Raw genomic sequence first — 23381 nt, forward strand, 5'->3', positions numbered from 1 at the left:
CAGCTCACTTCTGAACAATCACATTGGTAAGATGTTAAGGGTAAAATCTTTGATCTTACTGGTAAAGAGAATCTTACAGCAATATTCCTGATTGTCTAGCCTTTATGGTATTTTTCTTGAGCCTCAGGTGCAGGAGTGTCTTACAGATGTATTTATTGGAACAGAGATACACAATTCAGCATATTCGTTGTGGCCTTGGTAATGTGTGAACACCATGTTCTATCTGTGGAAATAAGAATGCAAAGTGATGAAATGCTTTTTGGCATAATTTAATTTTTTGTGATACTGCAATTGTTGATAAATTCTTTGGGGTATAAAATTAAATGAAATAACTATTTATTTGGTGTTTTATTTTTAATTTAAATTATTTTATTTATCTAGATTTCAGTTGTTTCTCTCCCTTCCTCAATCCAAGCTCCCATAGTTTCTTATCCCTTTCTCTTCCCCCTTGCCTCAGAGACAGTGCTCTCCCTGCCCCTGGGCCTCCCCATTCCCTGAGGCCTCAAAGCTCTTAAGGATTAAGGACATCATCCCCATTGAGATGAGACTAGGCAGACTTCTACTACATATGTGCCAGAGGCCTCAGACCAGCACTTGTGTGCTCCTTGTTGGTGGCTTGATCTCCGGAAGCTCCCTGGGGTCTGGGTTAGTTGAGACTGCTGGTCTTCTATTGGGTCACTCTATTTCAACTTTTTCACTCCTTCCCCAAATTCAACCATAGGAGTCCAAGACTTCAGTACAATGGTTGGGTGTAACTCTCTGTTTCTGTCTCAGTAGCTGCTCATAGGCCTCTCTGAGAACAGCTATGCCAAGCTCCCTTCTGTAAGCACATCATAGCATAGTAGTGTCATGCCTCGGTGCCCTGCCCCAAACAACATGAGATGACTCCTAAGTTGGGCCTCCTTTCTTTCCTCCTTTCCTAAAGAATTAGACTCTTTTCTAATTTTGTCCTTAAAGTTCTTTTAGATAGGAATAATTCTGGGTTACGAATTTTGACTGGGGGCTAGTAATCCTGTCCCTCACTGGAGACTTTGTCTATCTACTGTACATGGACACTTCAAGTTCCTTTTCTGAATATTGTACATGTTAACTAAGGTTACCCCCCCCCAGTAAGACTTTAGAGTGTCTCACCTCCAGGTCTCTGAAGCGCCCACTCCCTGAGACTGCTTATTTCCATTTATTCTCCTGACCCTCTGGGCTTTTCTTCAGTCCCCTCTATTTTTGATTGTGAGCCTAGCCTTTAACGGCTGAGCCATCTCTCCAGCTCTTACTTTTATCTCTTAACAACAAGTTATCATAATAAATTCACATCTTTTTATTCTGTTCAGAAATAATTTTTGAGTAAGTATACATGAATTGTAATTTACAAGAATTAATCAAATTTTTCCATAACAGCAAGGAATTCCTTAATTTGTATCTCTTTGTTAAGGATGATCTTTTGAGCTCAATTATCTTAACATTAAACAATGCACTGGTTACATGTGATCCTACTTATCTTTAATAAAATTTAAAATGTATATTTTTCATTTTGTTGAGGGTTAATAATTAAGCAAGTGCCATTAGTAAATATGACAAAGCAAAAATCTGATGGATTTACCAATATTTACCAGTATTTTTCAGTTTATAATTTGTTACTGAAAGGTAGTGATTTCTCTAGTTAAGCAGATGATTAGATGCGTAAACATAAATAGTATGAACTGACAGGGCAGCAGTTAAATATACTGATTTGTGCTGCTGCTGTATTTTGTAGAGTGTGGTTTTCCTCTGGAGTGTGGTCAACCTGCCATGTGTTACATTTTAAAGAAAACTAACTGTCCATATCCTAGCCCCTACCAAGCATCAAGTGTAGGAGATTTTTAACAGAATAATAAAACTGTCAGAACAAATGTAATGAGTGCCTAATACTGAAGTTTTTATCTGAAAAGCAAGGGAACCTTTAAATTTTTTTCTAATTTCTATTTTTGATAAATTAAAGATATTATTCTTCTTTGAAAATTATTAAAAATAAAAGGAGTATGAATATAAGATTTTGTTCATATCAAATATTTGAATTTAAAATCATTACTTCCATATAGGACAAAATTATATAATCCCATTTTTTCCATCACTATCTGGTTTGTTGAATAGAATCTTACTCCAAAAGCTTAACTTATACATTAAAATTATATGACCACATGTATACATAATTACTGTGTTGCAAAGAATTTCAGGATGTGTAATGTACACCTCCTATACATGTAATAAAACTACACATCTATACTAGTTGTACATTGAAATAAAATATTTAGAACACTAACCAGTTAATACTTCAAACTTTTTATAAAGTAGTTTAGTTTGACAACATAAATGTTTGTGTATTTTTATACAATAACTCCAAATATATTACTTTATATTTTATTTCAATGAAAAATCAGTATAGATGGGAAATGCTTAAAACTGGAAACTCTAATTTTAAAATAAACTATTATATAGATTTTAAATTTTCAATTAAAATAGGAAAATATAACTTTTGATGGATAGAAATGCATACTATACATGAAAATACTCATACAAAGGTCAAATGTGTAAAAGTTCATGGGAAGTTAGTTTTTCTTTTCAAATAAATCAAATGGAGAAATATCATTAGATTAGACCTTTAAATGGCAAGCAGGGAGTTTCAGAACTTCTTTTAAACTTCAGTAACTGAATAGAAATGGGCATGTCAAAAATGTATACAATTGGTTATGGTGTTGCTGTTCATTTAATTTTTGTAGGTTTCATAGCTTGTTTATATATGCAACAAAGCACCAACAGGAGCAATGAAATTTATGTTTTCAGAGTATTATATTTTTTACAATAAAGCATATATATTCAAAACACTTCAGTTTTGACCTTTGTGAAGAATCATGATCCAATTTTTGTGCATTTATAAATTTATAATTTTACTATTATTGCCATTAACACATTTGGTTAAAAAACCCACCGAAAGAGAATTTGTATCCTGAAGATGAGCTTACTGTACATCATTGCTTTGTAACTATGCACAATAGTAAAATATAGTGTTTAGTTAAGGACTAAATTCATTGTCATTTTGATAATTAGAAAAATTTACTATTATTAGTATAGTATTTTATATTGAGACAATAAAATAAAAGTATACATAATTTTGTTGATATATTCTCAAGAGATAGCAATTTGTCTATAGTTTCTAGTTGACTTTAAAATCTCATTGAATGCATTTTCAATGACATATTTATGCTATGCCATGTGCTTCTTCCAATTACTATCCAAAATTTAGAATTAAATTTTTTTGTAGACTCATTGCTATATTTAGAACAACGAAGTATTTTTAAATGTATTTACAGATTAAAAAATAATGCATGATAACTTCAAGAATCATCACTCACTCATGTAAGAAATATGCTTTAACATAATATCTTCTGAATTTCAAATAATTATGAATTAACTTTATGAACTTTTAGAGATCTCAAAGTCTATTCAAAAGAAGATATTAATTTTGAACTTCAACACTAAATCATGCTTTTACATCACCACTATGTCTATTCTCATACTTTTCATTCTGTTGTTTCCTGTGCATCTTGATAGTGAGGGCTCTTAATTCTTTTCTATATTTATTAATTTTTATTTCCTTCTATATTATTTACTACTTAAATTATCTTCCATAGGGACTGTGTAAATGAAATGGCTAAGAGTGTAAAGGCACCAGAATTAAGCCTATCATTCTGATCTGAATCCTGGGAACCTATCTGTGGAAACAGAAAAACAACTCATATTTTCTAACTTTAGCACCAACGCACATGTAATTCATTCTCATTCTCTCTCTCTCTCTCTCTCTCTCTCTCTCTCTCTCTCTCTCTCTCTCCCTCTTCTTTTTTTAAGTTTCTCTTCATCTCTCTCCCTTCCACATAAATAAACACACACACACACATACACACACACACATACACACACACACCACACAACACACACATTAATTAAGTGAGAGATGTAACAAAAATTAAAACATGTAAATGCCATATAAATTGAATGATAACACATTTTTGATTTGCTTAGTAAACTTTCCTCAACTCTACTCTGCAGAAATAATTTCGCAATTATTATACACTCATTTATGAGGGGGAGTCACCTCCTGTGTAGAATTCAGTGTCAGAAATGTACATTGTTATTTAAATGTCTCATGAACTTTGAAATAATAATCTCTCAAGGATTTATATACTTGGAATTATAAGAATAAAATTACTTATTGGGAATTTCTATTTTCTTTCAAATATGGAATAGCTTGTCTTAAAGAACAATAGGCAAGTTCAAATAAATATCTGTGTGGATTTATATGTTCTGTATATGAACTTCCTAAAATAGACCTAACTTTAGACAATATATCTTGTGCAATGCTATAAAATTAAAACAAAGAGCAAGTTAAAAATAATTTTTCTAGATTCGAAGAAGATACTGTAAAGTACACTGTCTGTCCACATCTTTAAATTGTACTCCGCTCAGATTTAAAGCTAGCACTACATGGAAGACACTGTCCCTGATACGGCCTGGTCTCGAGGTCAGTGCACATGCACCCTGGTTCATTTCGCTTCTTAATCTAAGAACTATCAAAGTTCTGGCTTCCTGCTGAAAAATAATCTTTACTTCTATGTCATCAAAATATAGCTCTCAAAAAGCACACTTTTGGACAGGAAACCAGGAAGGGGAATAACATTTGAAATATAAGTAAAGAAATATATCTAATAAAAAATTTAAAAAATGGCACATTTTTTTCTGTGAGGTTCTAGTGTTTTCAGTAAGTCACCTTCCCCAATATGATGCTAATTACAATCTTTGATCATTTCTAAAAGTCTTACATGACCTCTTGTGACCTACCTTCCGATGTCCTTTCCTATAATCTTTCAGTCCTTATATTTCCATGTAGGGAAACCTAGACAGTCAGACTTTATTATTGTTTATAACTTTACATTTATCCACACCTCAATTAAAAGTGCACCATTACCTCACCCCATAGCCCTACCTCACAAACAGCATATCACAAATCATAACATTTTCAAGTAGTATCATGTTTGCCGTTTTATATGTACTCTCATTCTTATGTCAATTAATTCTTCTTAGTTTAGCCAACTTCAATTCCTCCTTCTATACCGGTGGCAAAATTATTTACCTATTCAATCATTGAATTAACCCTATAAGTAATTCAGTGGGCTCTCTCACAATCCATAAATTTTCTATTGCATACAACATGTCTAACCAGCATTTTAGAAAAGGAAAGAAAATACAATATTTCTAAATTTGCAGTATAAGATTTCTCCACAAACTTCTCATTGAGTACTAGTAACTCAGTTGGTTCTGTTTTGAGTGGAAGTGGATGCAACAGGAGATACACTTTACTTGGACAAAGAAGATGACTATTTAAATTGTATCACATCCAGGAATTCATCCTCCCTCTATGCCTCTGGTCTGCTGTGGGGTCAAGGGCTGTTTGATTTTTCTCTTTTACATTTTCTGTTGTATATCATGTCCAAATTAGTGAAGATAGGTAATTAATCAGTGATCACAGGAGTCCAGGCTAGACCATCTTAATATTAGCTAAAGCATCAGTTTGTAAGTTTTACAATATATGATAGTGATTTATGTTATAGCTCCAAATAATTCTTTGTATGGACAACATGGCTTCATCTTTGTAATATTGAAAATAATGACATAATGATTTACATATTTCTATTTCCAGATTTTCATTTTAAAATCAAATACCAAGATATTTGTCCATAAATTAAAAAAGAACAGATATACCAAGTCCTCAATGAGTGAATAGAATGTTTTTCTTAAAAATACTTGTAATATTCCATTTCAGTTTTGAAGGTAAAACAGAAAATTTCATTGTTTTTATTTATATTTTCCTAATTGGTACTTTTGATAAAATTCAGTTTGTGCTCATATTACTTTCAGTTCCTCAGTTTTCCTCATTTGTTAGTGATAATTTATTTATTGATTTTCATCATGCAGTGCTCTATATTGGTTTTGTTTATTTTTTCTTCTGTAATTTTATTTTTCTTTTCTGTGTGCATATTATGCACATGTATGACTATAGGTTCATGTGATAGAACATGTGGGTGGAAGACAGAGAACCAAGGTTTAGTACTTGGTTTTATCATTCCAGTCTGTTAAAGAAAGGTCTCATTTCCTACTTCTGTTTTGTTGTACACCCTAGGCTTTCAGGATCCTGAACTTATAGGCATTTTCTCTTGAGTTCTCTACTGTACAAGTGCTGTGGTTCCCATATGTGAGTTTGCATATTGCTGTTTTTATGTTCTTCTATTTAGGTTTTTCTCACTGTGATAAACACCATGAACAAAAACTATGTTGAAAGAAAGGACTTATTTAATTTTATAGCCATATTTTAGGAAAGTCAGCGCAGAAACTCAAGACAAGATCCTCATGGCAGAAACTGATGAATAGTCCATCAAGGAATACTGTTTAAACGCTTGATCCCCATGACTTAGTTGACTTCCTTCTCCTTTTTTTAATTTTACTTTTTTATTAACTTTATATTCTGATTAAAGCTACTATTTTCTCTCCTCCTAGTACCATCCTGACAAATCCCCCATTGTTTTATCCCTTCTACACAGAGAAGAAGAGAACCCCTCATTGCATACCAACCCACCCTGGAGCATCCAGACATAGCAGATCTAGGCAAATTCACTCACACTAAGGCCAATCCAGTCAGTACAGGCAAGGGAAAGGGATCAAATGACAACAAAAAGAGATTGAGACAGCCCCATCCCATTTGTTAGGGAAAACACCTGAACACCACACTGACCATCTGCTACAGATGGATAGGACGTCTAGGTCCAGCCCCCTGATTGGTGAACCAGTTTCTGTGAGCCCCTATGATCTCAGTTTACCTGATTTTGTGGTGTCCTTGACTCTTCTGATGAGCTCACTTCTATCTCCTACTCATTCACAAGACTCTGCCTGATGCTTTGCTCTGGGTTTCCACATCTGCATCCATCTGCTCCAGTATTAATTCTCTCAGGAGACAGATAAGCTAGGTTCCTGTCTGCAAAAACAGAAGAGTATCATTAATAATGTCAGAGTTTGGTACTCCCATGGGATAGATCCTAAGTTGAGGCAATCATTGGTTGGCCATTTCCTCAGTCTTTGCTCTGTCCTTATCCGCGCACATCTTCTAACCAAGACAAATAGTGAACTGAAGGTTTTATAGGGGGATAAATGTTCCCTTCCCTCCTCCAAAAGTCATGCCTGCCTAGAGAAGGTGGCCACCGAAATCTGTATATCTCCCCCTTCCCCCTCCCAGTATAAAACTTTGCCAGGGTCACCCCCACAGACCACTTTCTCATAGAAGCCAGTACAACCTATTCAGGAATTGTACCACTTGCAGAGAGCTGAACCCTCCCACACCAGTCATAAAACTTAAATCACCAGAGGCTTGTTTAAAAACCAAAGTGGTAACAGCATTTTCTTTTCTGTAGTTTTTCATCTTCAAGGAGGACTCTGGCTTGTGTCACATCGACAAAACACAAGCCAGGTAAAACACATGTGATCCCAGATTCAAAACAGGCTCTCAGCCTTAAACAATAATTATTTTTATCTCCTCTGTTATCTCACTAGAGCTAGAGATTAAGTATCATATAGACAGCTTCTTAAAATTGCTCCCCATTCTGTCTCCTGGTTAGCATTAGGAAGGACTTTTTTTCTAAAATACTTTACAAGCAAAACAAAATAATTATGTAGGTGCTTATGGATTTCATTTCTTAATTTAAATAAAAATTCCTTTTTGTAGTAAAATTTAATATCTCGATCCCGGAGATTACTCCCTGATTTAGAACACTTTATTCACAGTTGAAAGACAGACATAGCCATTAAATTTATTTCTTCTGTTTTTATTAAATTTTATTAAATTGGGTATTTCTTTTTACATTTCAAATGTTAGTCTCTTACTCGGTTTCCTAACCCCTCCCCATCCTCTTCTATATGGGTGTGTCTCACCCCATTTACCCCCTCACTAGCCCCCCAACAATCCTCTACACTGGAGGTTCAGCCTTGGCAGGACCAACGGCTTCCCCTTCCACTGATGCCCCAACAAGGATATTCACTGTTACCTATGGAGTTGGAACCCAGTGTCAGGTATAGACTTTGGGTAGTGGTTTAGTCCCTGGAAGCTCTGGTTGGTTGGCATTGTTTTATGGGGTCACAAGCACCTTCAGCTCTTTCAGTCCTTTCTCTATTTCCTTCAATGGAGGTCCTGTTCTTAGTTCAATGGTTTGCTGCTGGCATTTGCCTGTATTTGACATGTTCTGTCTGTGTATCTCAGGAGAGATCTATATCCGGTTCCTGTCAGCATGTACTTCTTGGCTTCATCCATCTTATCTAGTTTTGGTGGCTTTATATATATGGGCCACATGTGGGGCAGGCTCTGAGTGGAAGTTCCTTCAGTCTCCGTTCTAAACTTTGACTCCCTATCTCCTCTTATGGCTATTTTTGTTCCCCTTTTAAAGAGAGAATGAAGCCTCCACATTTTGGTCATCCTTCTTGAGTTTCATGTGTTCTGTGCTTCTTGGGTAATATGAGCATTTGGGCTAATATCCACTTATCAATGAGTGCATACCATGTGTGTTTTTTCTGTGATTGTGTTACCTCACTCAGGACGCTATTTTACAGTTCCATCCATTTGCCTATGAATTTCATGAAGTCATTGTTTTTGATAGCTGAGTAGTATTCCATTGTATTGAAGGGCATCTGGGATCTTTCCAGCTCTGGCTATTATAAATAAGGCTGCTATAAACTTAGTGGAGCATGTGTCTTTGTTGTATGTTGGAGCATCTATTGAGTATATGCCCAGGGGAAGTATAGCTGGGTCCTCAGGTAGTGCAATGTCCAATTCTCTGAGGAACCTCCAGACTGATTTCCAGAATGGTTGTACCAGTTTGCAATCCCACCAACAATGAAGGAGTATTCTTCTTTCTCCATATCCTTGCCAGCATCTTCTGTCACCTGAGTTCTTGATCTTAGCCATTCTAACCAGTGTGAGGTGGAATCTAAAGTTTGTTTTGATTTCCATTTCCCTGATGATTAAGGATGTTAAACATCTCTTTAGGTGCTTCTCAGCCATTCAATATTCCTCAGCTGTGAATTCTTTGTATAGATCTGGACCCCATTTTTTAATAGGGTTATTTGGCTCTCTGGAGTCTAACTTTGTGTTTTCTTTGTATATTTTGGATATTAGCACTCTATCAGTTGTAGGATTGGTCAAGATCTTCCCTCAATCTCTTGGGTGCCATTTTGTCCTAATGATGGTGTCCTTTGCCTTACAGAAGATTTGCAGCTTTATGAGATCCCATTTGTTGATTCTTGATCTTAGAGCATAAGACATTGGTATTCTGCTCAGGAAATTTTCTCTAGTACCCATGAGTTTGAGACTCTCCCCCACTTTTTCTTGTATTAGTTTGAGTGTATCTGGTTTGATGTGGTGGTCCTTGATCCACTTGGACGTAAGCTTTGTACTGGGCAATAAGAATGGATTGATTTGCATTCTTCTACATGCTGACCTCCAGGTGAACCAGCACCATTTGTTGAATATGCTATCTTTTTTTCCATTGGTTGGTTTTGGCTGCTTTGTCAAAGATCAAGTGACCATAGGTGTGTGGGTTCATTTCTCATCTTCAATTCTATTACACTGATCTACATGCCTGTCTCTGTACCAAATCCATACAGTTTTTATCACTATTGCTTTGTAATACTGCTTGAGGCCAGGGATGGTGATTCCCCTGGAAGTCCTTTTACTGTTGAGGATATTTTTAGCTATCCTGGGTTTTTTGTTATTATAGATGGATGTGCAAATTGTTCTTTCTAAACCTATGAAAAATTGAATTGGAATTTTGATGAGGATTGAATGAAATCTATAGATTGCTTTCGGTAAAGTGGCCATTTTTACTATATTAATCTTGGCAATCCATGAGCATGTGAGATCTTTCCATCTTCTGAGATCTTCTTTAATATCTTTCTTCCAAAGCTCGAAATTGTTTTCATACAGATCTTTCACTTGCTTGGTTAAAGCCTCACTGAGGTATTTTATATTATTTGGGACTGTTATGAAGGGTGTCATTTTCTTTAATTTTTTTTCTCTGTCTGTTTATCTTTTGTGCAGAGGAAGTCTATTGATTTGTTTGAGTTAATTATACCCAGCCACTTTGCTGAAATTGCTTATCAGGCTTAGTAGTTCTCCTGTGGAACTTTTGGGTCACTTAAATATATGATCATATCATCTACAAATAGTGATATTTTGATTTCTTCCTTTCCAATCTGTATCCCTTTCATCTCCTTTTATTGTCTTATTGCTCTGGCTAGGACTTCAAGAACTGTACTGAATAAGTACAGAGAGAGTGGGCAGCCTTGTCTAGTCCCTGATTTTAGTGGGATTGCTTCAAGTTTCTAATGTTAGATTAATGTTAGCTACTGGTTTGCTGTATATGGCTTATACTATGTTTACTTATGGGCTTTGAATTCCTATTCTTTCCAGGACTTCTATCATGAAGGGGTGTTGAATTTTGTCAAATGCTTTCTCAGCATCTACTGAAATATTCAAGTGTTTTTAATATTTCAGTTTGTTTATATAGTGGATTACGTTGATGGTTTTCTGTATATTAAACCATCCCTGTATCCCTGGGATTAGACCCAGTTAATCATGATGGATGATGTTTTTATGTGTCTGTAGATTTGGTTTGCATGAGTTGAGTATTTTTGCGTAAATATTCATAAGGGAAATTGGTCTGAAGTTCTCTTTCTTTGGTGGGTCTTTGTGTGGTTTAGGTATAAGAGTAATTATGGCTTTGTAGAAGGAATTTGATAGTGCTCAGTCTGTTTCAACTTTGTGCAATAGTTTGGACAGTATTGGTATGAGATCTTCTATGTAGGTCTGATAGAAGTCTGCACTGAACCCATCTGGACTTGGGCCCTTTTTGGTTGGGAGACCTTTAATGACTGCTTCTATTTCTTTAGGAGTTTATGGGGTTGTTTAAATGGTTTATCTGTTCCTGATTTGGCTTTGGTACCTTGTATTGGTCTAGAAAATTGTCCATTTCCTCCTGATTTTCAAATGTTTTTGAAAAGAGGCATTTTTAGTAGGATCTGATAATATTTTTAATTTCCTTAGAATCTGTTGTTATGTCTCTGTTTTCATTTCTGATTTTGTTAATTTGGACACAGTCTCTGTGACCTCTGGTTAGTCTGACTAAGGTTTTATCTATCTTGTTGATTTTTCTCAAAGAAGCAGGTTTTGGTTCTATTGATTCTTTATATCATCCTTTTTGTTTCTACTTGATTGTTTTCAGGCCTATGTTTGATTATTTCCTGCCTTCTACTCTTCTTAAGTATATTTGCTTCTCTTTGTTCTACAGCTTTTAGGTGTGCTGTCAAGCTGATGTATGGTCTCTCCAGTTTCTTTTTGCCACCACTCAGAGCTGTGAGTTTCTTTCTTAGCACAGCTTTTACTTGTGTCCCATACGTTTGGGTATGTTGTACCTGCATTTTCATTAAATTGTAAGAAGTCTTTAATTTCATTCTTTATTTCTTCCTTGACCAAGTTATCATTGAGTGGAGCATTTTTCAACTTCCATGTATATGTGGCTGTTCTTTCCTTATTGTTGTTATTGACGACCAGTCTTAGTGCATGGTGATCTGATAGCATTCGTGGGATTGGTTTTATCTTTCTGTATCTGTTGAGGCCTGTTTTATGGCTAATTATATGGTCAATTTTGGAGAAGATACCATGTGGTGGTGAGAAGAATGTATATCCTTTAGGTTTAGGATGGAATGTTCTATAAATATCTGTTAAGTCCATTCGGTTCATAACTTCTGTTAGTCTCTCTATGTCTCTGTTTAATTTCTGTTTCCATGATCTGTCCATTGAAGTGAGTAATGTTTTGAAATCTCCTACTATTATTGTGTAAGGTGAAATGTGTGCTTTGAGCTTAATAAGGTTTCTTTTATATACGTGGATGATGTGGATGCTTTTTATTTGGAGCATAGGTATTTAGCATTGAGATTTCATCCTGGTGGATTTTTCCTTTGATGAATATAAATTGTCTTTACTTATCTTTTCTGATGATTTTAGTTGAAAGTTGATTTTATTTGATAATAGAATCGCTATTCCAGCTTGCTTCTTCAGATCATTTGATTAGAAAGTGGTTTTCCAGCCTCTTACTCTGAGGCAATGTCTGTCTTTGTCCCTGAGGTGTGTTTCCTGTAGGCTGCAAAATGCTGGGTCCCCTTTACTAATTCAGTCTGTTAATCTGTGTGTTTTTATTGGGGATTGAGTCCATTGATGTCGAGAGATATTGAGGAATAGTGATGGTTTCTTCCTGTTTTTGTTTTATTTTTTTGTATTTGGAGGTGGGATCATGTTTGTGTGGTTCTTTCCTTTTGGTTTTCTTGCAAGATTACTCTCTTGCTTTCTCCAAGGTGTAGTTTACCTACTTGTTTTGGGCTTTGCCATTTATTTTTCTTCATAGAGCTGGATATGTAAAGAGATATTAGGTAAATTTGGTTTTGTCATGGAATATCTTGGTTTCTCCATCATTATTAATAGATAGTTTTGCTGGATATAGTAGCATGGGCTGGTATATGTGTTATCCTAGGGTCTGTATGACATCTGTCCACGATCTTCTGGCTTTCCTAGTCTTTGGTGAGAAGTCTAGTGTAATAATGATAGGTCTGCCTTTATATGTTATTTGACCTTTTTCCCTTTCTGCATTAAATGTTCTTTATTTGTTTTTTGCATTTAGTGTTTTGACTACTATGTGATAGGAGGAATTGCTTTTCTGGTCCAATCTCTTTGGAGTTCTGTAGGCTTCTTGTATTTAAGAGTGTCTCTTACTTTAGGTTAGGGAAGTTTCCTATGATTTTGTTGAAGATACTTCCTGGCCCTTTAAGTTGGGAGACCACACTTTCTTCTAATTATCTTTTGCTTTGATCTTCTCATTTTGTCCTGGATTTCCTGTATGTTTTAGGCTAGGATCATTTTCCGTTTTACATTATCTTTGACAGTTGTGGGAATGTTTTCCATGGTATCTTCTGCTCCTGAGATTCTCTCTTCTATCTCTTACATTCTGTTTTATGCAGCACGACAGGTGGCAGCTGCTTACCTTCCATGTTATTAGACTTTACTTTCCTATCAATAAACCTGAGTTATTACTTAGTATTTATTTATTTTTTTGAAGGTAAGGCTCTCATTTATTAATAAACATATAAGGCATTGTGCTAGGACAGAAAGGCCAAACTCTACAAACAAAAATGGTCTCCATTGCTTTTATGTGCAATATAAATGTGTTGGATTCACAGCAATAGTTTCTATGAAGACTACATATCAATGATGAGTATATGAAAAATGGGCTCCTATAACAAAACATCATATGTTGGAGACTTTTTTTTTCCTTTTTTTTTTATTAACTTGAGTATTTCTTATATACATTTCGAGTGTTTTTCCCATTCCCGGTTTCCGGGCAAACATCCCCCTCCTTATGGGTGTTCCCCTCCTAACCCTCCCCCCATTGGCGCCCTCCCCCCAACAATCTAGTTCACTGGGGGTTCAGTCTTAGCAGGACCCAGGGCTTCCCCTTCCACTGGTGCTCTTCCTAGGATATTCATTGCTACCTATGAGGTCAGAGTCCAGGGTCAGTCCATGTATAGTCTTTAGGTAGTGGCTTAGTCCCTGGAACCTCTGGTTGCTTGGCATTGTTGTACATATGGGGTCTCGAGCCCCTTCAAGCTCTTCCAGTTCTTTCTCTGATTCCTTCAATGGGGGTCCCGTTCACAGTTCAGTGGTTTGCTGCTGGCATTCGCCTCTGTGTTTGCTGTATTCTGGCTGTGTCTCTCAGGAGCGATCTACATCCGGCTCCTGTCGGTCTGCACTTCTTTGCTTCATCCATCTTGTCTAATTGGGTGGCTGTATATGTATGGGCCACATGTGGGGCAGGCTCTGAATGGGTGTTCCTTCAGTCTCTGTTTTAATCTTTGCCTCTCTCTTCCCTGCCAAGGGTATTCTTGTTCCCCTTTTAAAGAAGGAGTGAAGCATTCACATTTTGATCATCCGTCTTGAGTTTCATTTGTTCTAGGCATCTAGGGTAATTCAAGCTTTGGGTTAATAGCCACTTATCAATGAGTGCATACCATGTATGTCTTTCTGTGATTGGGTTAGCTCACTCAGGATGATATTTTCCAGTCCCAACCATTTGCCTACGAATTTCATAAACTCGTTATTTTTGATAGCTGAGTAATATTACATTGTGTAGATGTACCACATTTTCTGTATCCATTCCTCTGTTGAAGGGCATCTGGGTTCTTTCCAGCTTCTGGCTATTATAAATAAGGCTGCGATGAACATAGTGGAGCACGTGTCTTTTTTATATGTTGGGGCATCTTTTGGGTATATGCCCAAGAGAGGTATAGCTGGATCCTCAGGCAGTTCAATGTCCAATTATCTGAGGAACCTCCAGACTGATTTCCAGGATGGTTGTACCAGTTTGCAATCCCACCAACAATGGAGGAGTGTTCCTCTTTCTCCGCATCCTCGCCAGCATCTGCTGTCACCTGAGTTTTTGATCTTAGCCATTCTTACTGGTGTGAGGTGAAATCTCAGGGTTGTTTTGATTTGCATTTCCCTTATGACTAAAGATGTTGAACATTTCTTTAGGTGTTTCTCAGCCATTCGGAATTCCTCAGCTGTGAATTCTTTGTTTAGCTCTGAACCCCATTTTTTAATAGGGTTATTTGTTTCCCTGCGGTCTAACTTCTTGAGTTCTTTGTATATTTTGGATATAAGGCCTCTATCTGTTGTAGGATTGTACTTAGTATTTATTATGTTCTATCTTAGGAATACTTAACTCCAATTTGCCTGCCTATGTGGCCACATTCCATGGTGGCTCTTCCTTCTCTCTACTGCATTCTCTTTTTCTTCCATAGTGGCTTCCCTCTACTTCCTCTTTCTACCTCTCATGTTCTCATTCCCCAAGCTGGTGAAACATCAACCTACCAATGTCTCTTCTGCCCAGCTCTTGGCTGTCAGCATTTTTATTCACCGGTCACAATTAACTGAAGGCACAGTCACTCAGCATCTTATATGAGGACCCTCTCATCTTTTGGATGAGTCTTAGGAGCCCCAAATTAGCATTAGAATAATATCAGTATTAGGCCAACCTACTACATCTTTTATTAGACCTAAATCTTGAGCAATATAATTTCTACTTTCTTCCACTGCATATAGTATTTCACTTTCTCTGATTTTCATGTGGTGTTTTTTATTCTGGCCTATAATTTATCTAACTTTTTTATCTTGCATCTGAAGGAACAGTTTTATTTAAACTTTATTTATTTTTCATTTAAACTTTTTGAATTCTTTATATAAGATTCTACTAGTGGGAAATTATTTCAAGCTTACATATATAATGAACATTTTTTAAGTTCAGTTTTCATATTTTATAAAATGGTTATGTGCTTTGAAATGGATATGTAGCTACTATAATCAAAGTTAGATCTGTCTCCTTGACATAGAAATATGTTTAGTAATTTATTTGTTGCACAGTTTTTGTTTTTCCAGAGCTGGGGCCTGAACCCAGGGCCTTGCGCTTGCTAGGCAATCGCTCTACCACTGAGCCAAATCCCCAACCCCTGTTGCACAGTTTTTGAAATGTTATTTAACATTTGTAGATTGGTGACAAATTAGGTTGTAGAAGTTATAAGTCAGTGTATTATTAGGTTTGACTGACTGTTCATTTCTATTGAATTTACTGTGGGAGAGTTAACCCTATAACTGTTTTTTCATGATTCCCCTTTGTCACCATATCACTACTTTCTTAAAATCCTTTGGCAATATTTCAAGTTAAAAAGATTGTAGCTGTGAATGTAAAATTGAAATTACTTTCTACTAGTAAATGATTTCATCTTAGCAAGTGGATTGTTAGTTCATCAGACATGTAAGAAGAAGATAGTATGCATTAATTTTCCAAGAAGTGAAAATGTGAAAAAGGATGCAAAGATCTGTACTACTTCTTCAGCTAACACACAATGCCACTGACATCACAACCAGTATTCTGTAGTGTCTACTTTCACAGTGATATTTTATGTATCTGTGATGTTCCCAGATACTAGGATTTCTATCTATCTATCTATCTATCTATCTATCTATCTATCTATCTATCTATCTATGTATCTATCTATCTATTCATCCATCTATCTATCTATCTATCTATCTATCTATCTATCTATCTATCTATCTATCTGTGTGTACATGTGTTTGTACTTGCGAGTATGTATGCACGCATGTGTGTATAATCACATTCTTCAGTTTTTAAGTTAAATTTATTTTTATAATAGTAACCCAAAAAACATAATAATTATGCATTTAAAGACATATTGTGATATTTCGATATATGCACAAAATGTAATTTATCTTCTATTGTCTTATTAATCATTGCATTTGTTTTCATCTCAAATTATATCCCACATTTTGTTTATCCCTACTCAAACCCCCATAGACACTCTTCCTTTCCCTTTGCCTCTATGAGATCACTCTCCCACTAACCCACCCTCTTCCACCCTACTGCTCCAGCATTCCCCTATGCTGTCACATTAAACCTCCACAGGACCAAGGGCCTCCCCACCCATTGATTTCAGACAAGGCCATCCTAGGCTACATATGTATCTGGAGTCATGAATCCCTTTCTGTACACTCCTTGGCTGGTGGGCTAGTCCCTGGGAACACTGAAAACTCTGGCCAGCTGATGTAGTTCTTCTTATAGGGTTGCAATTCCCTGCTCAGCTTCTTTATTCCTTTCTCCAGCTCTAGCATCTGTGTCCCTGAACTCAGTCTGAGGGGTGGCTCCAAGCATCCACATCTGTATTGGTCAGTTACTGGCCAAACCTCCCAAAGAACTACCATATCATGTTGCTGACAGCAAGAGCCTCTTAGCAATGCAACAATGTGCAGACAGGATGGATTCCCCCGGTGGACTAGTCTCTAGATGGACCTTCTTTTAGTCTCTGCTCATTTTTTGTCCCTGTTCTTCCTTTGGACAGGAATATATCTGTGTTCAAAACTGTGAAATGTGGAGGAGTGACCTCATCCCTTGACCAAGGGCTGTGCCTATCTACTGGAGGTGGTCTCTACATGTTCTATCTCCCCGCATCTATCTCTTCTCTGCGCATTTTGGCAAAATCATCCCCATTGGGTCCTATAAACCACTTGTTTCCCTGGCATCTGGGACCCTTCTGTGGCTACCTTCAGTTCCTCATCCCCCACTGCTACATATTTTTATTCAATATCCTGTACCTCTCTCCTGTCTCCTCCAGTTTCTAATACTTCCCACATGTTTCCTCTCCTCCTCCTCTCTCTCATATTCACCCCTCCCTCCGCAACCCATTATCACCCTGTTGCCCACTCAATGCATGATTGAAGCATCCACACTATGGTCTTCATTCCTCCTAAACTCCATATGGTCTGTGGGTGTATCATGGGCATTGTGAACCCATACCATGTGTGTTCTTTTGTGTCTAGGTTACCTCACTCAGAATGATATTTTCTAGTTCCATCTATTTGCCTGGAAATTTCATGAAGACTTTTTTTTTTAATTGCTGAGTTGTATTCCATTATATAAATGTACCACATTTTCTGTATGCATTCTTCTGTTGAGGGACATCTGGGTTGTTTCCAGATTCTGGTTATTATAAATAAGGCTACTATATACATATTGGAGCATGTGTCCTTGTTATATGTTGGAGCATCTTTTGAGTATATGCCCAGGAGTGGTATAGCTGGGTCTTCAGGTAGAAGTATTTCTACTTATCTCAAAAACCACCATATTGATTTCCAAAGTGGTTGCACCAGTTTACCAGTTTACAGTCTCACTGGCAATGGAAGAGTGTTACCTTTTCTCCACATCCTTACCAGCATCAGCTGCCACCTGCCTTTTTTTATCTTAGACATTCTGTCATTTATTTTCTGTGTTGCACAATAACAGTCTTTATTCCTAAGAATAAACATTATTACTCTGCTCATGTCATGTTCTTCCTTCATCTTTGCTGTCAGAATCACCTTCATACTTTAATCTCTGTGAAACCAACTAATACAATATTTCTAGACAGGTCCTGGCTTACTTCTCTTAATGTAATGACTACAAGTTCAACCATGTTATACAATGACTGGATTTCATTATTTTAGTGCTCGAATATGATTTCTGCATGAAATATCCTCATGTGATTTATGCAAGCATAAAATTTAAAGCAACTCAGATTTTTAGTGGCTAATAAATGTCAGAGTACAGATGTTTATTCAGTACATTTTTACTCAACCTTTGAATTAGTTAAAATCAGAAAATCAGTATAATTAGTAACTGTTGTACAAAAGAAAATAGATATTATTTCTGGTTATGATATACTTCAAATTTACATCACTTTTCATCTCTACATCTCAGAAAACAAGAAATTCTACAATATGTGTACTGGCTAGTTTTGTGTGTCAACTTGTCACAAGCTCGAGTTATCACAATAAAAGGAGCCTAAGTTGTAGAAATGTCTTCATGAGATCCAGGTGTAAAACATTTTCTCACCTTGTGCTCAAGGGGGTGTCCCAGCCCATTGTGGGTGGTGCCGTCCCTGGGCTGGTGGTCTTGGGTTCTATAAGAGAGCAAGCTGAACAAGCCAGGGGAAGCAAGTCAGTATGTAACATCCCTCCATGGCCTCTGCATCAGCCCCTGATTCCTGACCTTCTTGAGTTCCAGTCCTGACTTCCTTTAGTGATGAACAGCAAAGTGCAAGTGTAAGCTGAACAAATCCTTTCCTACCCAACTTGTTTCTTGGTCATGATGTTTGTGCAGGAATAGAAACCTGACCAAGACCATGTGCTTGGCAAGAAGAAGACTAGAATTAATCTACCTGAGTGTGCCTTCTCTTGTTCTGTGGTCCCACGTGGAAGCTCACAGCTTATTCTACATCACTGCTTATACAAGGTACTCTAATTGCTCTAAGAAATTATAGTTCCCACTACCCAGTTTTCCTGTATATAAGTTTCACTGAACTCATGCATTGAAGTAGCAATTAAAATTTTATTTTAGGCTGAAGTACTTGGTTAGAATATTCTCTAGATGTGGTGTATGAATCAATAAAAACAAATGACAACATTTAACATAAGGGAAACTAAGAAGTTTGGTAGCTAAATGTTTTAGCAGTTATATTTCACTAACAAACATGAAAACATTTTCAATAATAATTAATAATAAATTTATATTTAAGCCTAAATTATTTAAATAACTCTTAAGTCAAAGCAAATGTAAATATAAATTTCAACCTATTAAATATTTAAATAAATATTTATGTAAAATGATTCTAAATTTTTTCTATGTTGGAAATAAGAGGTGGAAACTGTAAGAATATTAGGATATTTTATGTTTAATTGATTCTTGTATGTTATTTACTATTTTCTGAAGTTATTGATTCACCATTATAATTCACAATATAGCTTAGTGATTACACTGCTTACTGTGAATCAAATATTAACATGAAAGCAAACTTAAGTGATTTCTCAAAAAATTAGTTTTACTAGTATACTTTGAGACAAACACAGGTTCATATTTATTCATCTTGTAAATTCCTCTAATTTTTATTGGTTAAGTTATGCATTTACATTTAAAATGTTAGCCCCTTTCTCCCCTCTCCCATGCCCCTTCCCCTTCTCCTGCTTCTGTGAAGATATTCACACTCCCACTCGCCTACTGCCACCCACCCACTACCAACTCAACACCCTGGCATTTCCCTGCACTGGGGAAACAAGCCTTCACAGGACAAAGAAATTCTCCTATTGATGCCAGACAATGCCATATTCTTCTACATATGCTACTGGAGCCATGTGTCCCTCCATGTATATTTTTTGGTTGGTGGTTTAGTCCTTGGGAAGTCTTGGGTGCCTGGTTGGTTGATACTGCTGTTCTTTCTATGTGGTTGCAAACCTCTTCAGCTCCTTCAGTCCTTTCTCTAACTCCTCCATTGAGGTCCCTGTGCTCAGTCTGATGGTTAGTTATGAAGATCCTCAACTGTATCACTAAGGCTCTGGCCGAGACTCTCAGAAGAATCCTGTCAGACACTATCCACAACAGTGTCTGAGTTGGGTGGCTGCATGTGGGATAGATCCACAGGTGGGGCAGTCTCTATATGACCTTTCATTCAGTCCCTACTCTACCCTTTGACCCTGTATTTCTTCCCAGAAGTATTTTGTTCCACTTTCTAAGAAGGACTTCCATCACATTTTGGACAACTGCATTTTGGTCTTTCTTCTTCATGAGCTTCATATAGACTATGAATTGTTTCTTGGGTATTGTGAGATTTTGGGCTAATATTCACTTATCAGGGAGTGCATACTATGTGTGTTTTTTTGTCGTTGGCTCACTTTACTCAAGATGATATTGTCTAGTTCCATTCATTGGCCTAAGAATTTCATGAGGTCATTGTTTTTAATAGCTGAGTAGTACTCCATTGTATAAATGTAACACATTTTCTGTATCCATTCCTATGTTGAAGGAAATCTGTGTTATTTCCTGCTTCTGGCTATTACAAATAAGGCTGATATGAAGAGAGTGAAGAATGAGTCCTTGTTATATGTTGGAGCATCTTTAAGGTATATTCCCAGGAGTGGTAAAGCTGGGTCCAAATTTATGAGGACCTCCAGACTGATTTCCAGAGTGGTTGTACCAGCTTGTTATCCCACCAACAATAGAGGAATGTTCCTCTTTCTCCACATCCCCATCAGCATCTGCTGTCACCTGAGTTTTTGATCTTAGCCATTCTGATTTGTATGAGGTGGAATCTCAGTGGTTTTTTTTTTTTTATTTTCCTTTCTCTGATTACTAAGGATGTTGGACATTTCTTTAGGTGCTCCCAAGCCATTTGATATTCCTTGGCTGAGAATTCTTTGTTTATCTCTGTACCTCATTTTTAATAGGGGTATTTGATTCTCTGGAGTCCAACTTATTGAATTATTTGTATATATTGGATATCAGATGTTGGATTGGTAAAGATCTTTTCCCAATATGTTGGTTGCACTTTTGTCATAATGACAGTGTCCTTTGCCTTACAGAAACCTTGCCATTTTATGAGGTCCCATTTGTTGATTCTTGATCTTAGCGCATAAGTCATTGGTGTTCTGCTGAGGAAAATTTCCCCTGTGCTTATGTGTTCCAGGGTCTTCCTCACTTTTTCTTCTGTAAGTTTGAGTGTATCTAGTTTTATGTGGAGGTCCTTGATCCTCTTGGACTTGAGTTTTGTACAGGGTGATGAGAATGGGTCAATTTCCATTCCTCTACATGCTGACCTCCAGGTGAACCAGCACTATTTGTTGAAAATGCTGTCTTTTTTCTGCTGGATAGTTTTAGCACCGTTGTCAAAGATCAAGTAACCATAGGTGTGTAGGTACATTTCTGGGTCTTCAATTCTTTTATATTGATCTACCCGCCTGTCTCTGTACCAATACCATATAGGTTTGTTTTTTTTCACTATTGCTCTCTAATATAGCTTGAAGTCAGGGGTGGTGATTCCCCCAGAAATTCTTTTATTGTTGATGATAGATTTTGCTCTCCTGTGTTTGTTGTTATTCCAAATGAATTTAAAAATTGCTCTTTCTAACTCTATGAAAAGTTCAATTGGAATTTTGATGGGGATTGAATTGAACCAGTAGATTGCTTTTGGCAAGATAACTATTTTTACAAGATTAATCCTGCCAATCCATGAACATGGGAGATCTTTCCATCTTCTGAGAACTTCTTCAATTTTTTTTCTTCAGAGACTTGAAGTTCTTGTCATACAGATCTTTCATTTGCTTGGTGAACATCACACTGAGGTATTTTATATTATTTAGGACTATTGTGAAGGGTGCCATTCCCCTACTTTCTTTCACTGCCTGCTTATCCTTTGAGTATAGGAAGATTACTGATTTGTTTGAGTTAATTTTTTATCCAGCCACTTTGCTGAGTTATTTATCAGGCTCAGTAGTTCTCTGGCTGAAGTTTTGGGGTCACTTAAATATATTATCATAGCATCTGCAAATAGTGATATTTTTACTTCTTCCTTTCCAATTTGTATCCCTTTGACCTCTTTTTGTTATCTGATTGCTCTGGCTAGGACTTCGAGTACTATATTGAATAAGGAGGGAGAGAGTGGGCAGCCTTGTGTAGTTCCTATTTTAGTGGGATTGCTTCAAGCTTCTCTCCATTTAGTTTGAGGTTGGTTACTGGTTTGCTGTATAACGCTTTCACTATATTTAGGTATTTGTGTTGAATTCCTGATCTCTCCAAGACTTTTAACAAGAAGGAGTATTGAATTTTGTCAAATGCTTCTCAGCATCTCAGCTGTTGTGGTTGGGTTGGTGTCTAGATTTCTCTTTTCATAACCTACAGAGTACCTTATCATGTAAAAGAGACCAATTAACTCTCTATATTTAGTTAGCTCTGTGAATGTTGTTCTTGGCAATGGGACAATGTAACTAGTTTTCAAGCAGTGACCTTATATCCTAAAAGAACAGTCCTTTTTGTTTGGGGATCTCCGTAATAACCCCTTCACCAACAATTCAACCAAATTTAATCTAGTCTGTCCGAAAACTTTGACTGGTTACATAAGATGGCCATTTTATACTCCATATGCTCAATTCCTCTGCTAATCCAAGGGTCACCCCTCTCAGGACATCAAGTAGGTTGAAGCAAGTTGCACATCTCTCTTATACCACCTACCTCTAATTCATCCAGTCTCATCTCTAGCTCTACAGCAGGGAACCTACTGTGACCTCTGTTTCCTCCTTTACCCAATGCCCAATGGATCACAGAGACCTTCTTCCTTAACATTCCTTCTTATGTTAATCCCAGTATTTCAGTCTCCAACACATTCCTCGAACAAGCAGTCCTTTTGAAAACTGAAGACAAGGAAGCACTAAAACAGGCAAAGGGCAGCCATCACAGAAGGGTTTTACAATCCACATTTTCTTTCTTTCCTATCCACATCAGCATTTATGAACATTTGTAATGATGATTGTCATTCTAAAAAAGGGTGAGAAAAAAGAGTTATTACATATGGATTTTGACATACATTTTTTGACTTTTCTGTTAGACAATTATAAATGAGTTCCTCATTCTTGGTAATAAAATTTAAAGTTAGAGAAGTAAATGCTTTTTATTTATTTTATAGTATATGTTTTGGTGGATGTATGCATGATTCAACTGTGAGAGTGTCGATGCATGTGCATTTGGACAAAAAAAGAGGAAGACCTACAATGTCTTCTGTTGCTTTCTTAGGTTTCTGAAATAGAAGCTCATCATTTTATATAGGAAGTATGA

The 23381-nt window shown here is 36.5% G+C and overlaps 1 long non-coding RNA gene across 1 annotated transcript; it reads right to left on the minus strand.

Annotated features, from left to right (window-relative positions):
• Positions 1 to 140: 140 nt before the first annotated feature.
• LOC134481625 (uncharacterized) lies at positions 141 to 23080 on the minus strand. Its single transcript, XR_010057330.1, has 3 exons — positions 22782 to 23080; positions 6903 to 7057; positions 141 to 223 (listed from the first exon to the last, which is right to left on the minus strand). It is a non-coding gene; the product is annotated as an uncharacterized LOC134481625 (long non-coding RNA).
• Positions 23081 to 23381: the final 301 nt, after the last annotated feature.

The sequence above is a fragment of the Rattus norvegicus genome, chromosome 13 (assembly GCF_036323735.1).
Source record: "Rattus norvegicus strain BN/NHsdMcwi chromosome 13, GRCr8, whole genome shotgun sequence".
Taxonomy (NCBI): Eukaryota; Metazoa; Chordata; class Mammalia; order Rodentia; family Muridae; genus Rattus; species Rattus norvegicus.